The sequence below is a fragment of the Heterodontus francisci genome, unplaced genomic scaffold (assembly GCF_036365525.1).
Source record: "Heterodontus francisci isolate sHetFra1 unplaced genomic scaffold, sHetFra1.hap1 HAP1_SCAFFOLD_59, whole genome shotgun sequence".
NCBI classification, from domain to species: Eukaryota; Metazoa; Chordata; class Chondrichthyes; order Heterodontiformes; family Heterodontidae; genus Heterodontus; species Heterodontus francisci.
Window position 1 is genome coordinate 2,322,792 of NW_027140758.1, and position 3,459 is coordinate 2,326,250.

Consider the following 3,459-nt stretch of genomic DNA (forward strand, 5'->3'; position numbering starts at 1 on the left):
ATTTGGAATACTGCATACAGTTCTGGTCGCCACATTATCAAAAGAATGCGGATGCTTTGGAGAGTGTGCAGAGGAGGTTCACCAGGATGTTGCCTGGTATGGAGGGCGCTAGCTATGAAGAGAGGTTGAGCAGATTAGGATTATTTTCATTAGAAAGACGGAGGTTGAGGGGGGACCTGATTGAGGTGTACAAAATCATGAGAGGTATCGACAGGGTGGATAGCAAGAGGCTTTTTCCCAGAGTGGGGGTTTCAATTACTAGAGGACACGAGTTCAAAGTGAAAGGGGAAAAGTTTAGGGGGGATATGCGTGGAAAGTTCTTTACACAGAGGGTGGTGGGCACCTGGAACGCATTGCCAGCGGAGGTGGTAGATGCGGGCACGATGGAGTCTTTTAAGATGTATCTAGACAGATACATGAATGGGCAGGAAGAAAAGAGATACAGAACCTTAGAAAATAGGCGACATGTTTAGAGAGAGCATCTGGATCGGCGTACGCTTGGAGGGCCGAAGGGCCTGTTCCTGTGCTGTAATTATCTTTGTTCTTTGTTCTTGTTCTAGGAACTGTATGAAATCAGTATTGGTAGGGAATGTTTGGGAAATTGATGGGATTGAAGGCCGATAAATCCCCAGGGCCTGATAATCTACATCCCAGAGTACTTAAGGAAGTGGCCCTTGAAATAGCAGATGCATTTCTGGTCTTTTTTCAAACTTCGCTCGACTCTGGAACAGTTCCAATGGATTGGACGGTAGTTCATGTAACTCCACTATTTAAAAAAAGAGGCAGAAAGAAAACAGCGAATTACATACCGGTTAGCCTGACATCAGTCGTGGGGAAAATGCTGGAGTCCATTATAAAAGATGTAATAGCAGAGTGCAATAATAACTCGTCTCCACTCCTAGTATTTCTAAATCCCACACATTCACAAAAATGTGAACAATTATTTCCTGTTGTGTCTCTCTCAGATTTGTAAACTTCACTGTATTGAAGTGAGATGACATCTACTGGCGGGAAGCAAGAACTGCAATCAAGCAGCAGAAACTCCACAGTCTGTCAGGGTTAAAGAAACATTGCAATGTGAGGATACAGCGAAGTGGTTTGATTGGGTAGATGGAGACATGATTCCACTTGTGGTGGTGTCTGAAGCAAAGGCCAGAAATACAAAATTGTCATTAATAAAAGAAATGAGGAATTCATGAAAAATGTAGTAACGTAGTGAATGGTTAGAATGTGGATAGAATAGAAAGTGAGATTGGATGGACAGAAGCAGTCTGAAAGGATGGCTGAAACAAAAGGTGAGTGCCCTGAAACGTTAACTGTGTTTCTCACAGCACAGATGCTGCCAGAGCTGCTGAACATTTCCAGCACTTTCTGTTTTTATTTCAGCATTTGCAGGATGTTGCTTTGATCTGAAAAAAAAATGGATGATTGGCTAGGGGGTTCCAGTGAAATTCCACAGCAGCCGACTTGTCAGTGGCTCGTTGGTGTAGGGGTATGATTCTCGCTTCGAGAGTGTAGTTAATTAACATGCGAGAGATCATGGGTTCAAGTCCCGGACGAGCCGTGGTCTCCTGGCATTTTTAGATTAAGGTTATCTATTGGTTTCAGCCTTGCAGAAGGTGGAATTAACTTCCAAACAGAGCTGGCATGAGGACCAGACAACTGGATTCAAAGAGCTTGTCGACAAAATTGCAATTAACTAAATGTCCAGAAAGCCAAGTGGGAATATAAAGTTGTTGCTGTAATTGTGACCTGACTGCAAAAACAACAGGACTGGGTTCTGGACTGGAATGGAATGGATTTCTTCAGTGTTTCTGTTGTTTGGCTTGCTTTGACTCATCGATTTTCTTGTTTTTCACTTTGTCGATACCTTTGAATAATTGTGGATCCTTCTTCAGGGTGTCTTCTTTCACCAGGTAGTTCTGACCTCTGATGATGTTGATTGTAATCAGCTTCAATTCGCTGATAGTTTTGGAAGTGAGCAGATTTCCTTTGCTTGAGTCTACAACATGGAACTCAGTCTGACATGTGGACCCATGTGAGGATTTGAATGCCATCCCTGCGTTGGAGTTGCATCCATCCAATAAGAGACCGAGTAGAAGTGACAGTTCTGTCAGTCGAATATGAGACTTTTAATGGCAGGGTTGTGAGTTTGAGTGCCATTCTGTTTTTCCTTTTTTTAAGGCTTCATGAGCAGAGAGTACAGGGAGTGTTTGAAATGAGCAAGTCTCGCTTTGATTCAGGACTCTTACCTCTCAGCAGCATCTCACTATGAAAGATTGAATTTGATCTCATTTCATTCTCAGCTCGGGGTCTGTGCGGCTCAGTGGCACTTCTGGCTGTCTCCCGCTTCACAATCCATCAGTACTGAGAAAGCAATGGGGAATATTACTCACATGTTGTGTTCTTTAATTTTTTGGTAAACTTGAATGTATGTATTTTCTTCCAAAACAAGGACACCAAGACGCTGTTAATGTAGGGCTGAAATAGCTCAGTTGGGAAAGCGTTAAACTGAAGATCTAAAGGTTCCTGGTTCAATCCCGGGTTTCAGCAACTTTGCTTCCTTATGCGTCCCTTGCCTTGGTTCTGATTTTCCAGTTGCACAATTTACTTTGAAATTATTTACCAAGCACCAGTGGATTGAATTTGAAAAACAACACAGAGTCATTTACAGCACAGAAGGTGGTCGTTTGGCCTATCACATCCATGCTGGCTCTCCCCGGAGCAATCTAGTCAGTTCCACTCACCAGCTCGATCCCTTTCCTCCTGCGAGTTTCTTTCCTTCAAGTATCCATCTAATTTCCTTTTCAAATCATTGATTGTCTCTGCTTCCACCACACTCGTGGGCCAAGTCATTACCACCCACAACATAAGAAAGTTCCACCTCATCAAGGATGGGAAATACTTACATCTTCTATATTTGCTTATTCTCTATTTCTATGAGAATAGACTGGCAGTCAACATGAAAGGAAACCCAATAATCTTCGAGCAGCATGTAAATGATAAGTGGGTAGTAAGAGGTTGAGTCGGGCCTATTAGGGACAAAAAGGATAATATAAGCTTAGAGGTGCAGGGCAATGTTAATCTACTTAATGAGTACTTTGTATCAGTGATCACTAAGGAAGTGGAATTTGACAAAATATCAGTCGAAGTGAAGAGAGTAGAGTCAATGGAGAGGGTACAAATTGAGAGAGGGAGGTACTAAAAAGGCTGGCTGTGCTTAGGGTAGATAAATCACCTGGTCTGGATGGCTGGCATCCCAGGTTGCGAAAGGAAATGCGGATGCAGATAATGGAAGAGTTTGCCATAATCTTCCAATCTTCCCTGGATACGGGGGAGGTGCCAGAGGATTAAACAGTGGCAAATGCGACGCCCTTATTCAAGAAAGGGTGTAAGGACAGTCCGGCTAACTACAGGCTAGTTAGATTAACAGCAGCGGTGGGTAAGGTTTTAGAAAGA

The 3,459-nt window shown here is 43.0% G+C and overlaps 1 non-coding gene across 1 annotated transcript; it reads left to right on the plus strand.

Moving 5' to 3' along the window:
- Positions 1 to 2,480: 2,480 nt before the first annotated feature.
- trnaf-gaa (transfer RNA phenylalanine (anticodon GAA)) lies at positions 2,481 to 2,553 on the plus strand. The gene has a single exon. It is a non-coding gene; the product is annotated as a tRNA-Phe (tRNA).
- Positions 2,554 to 3,459: the final 906 nt, after the last annotated feature.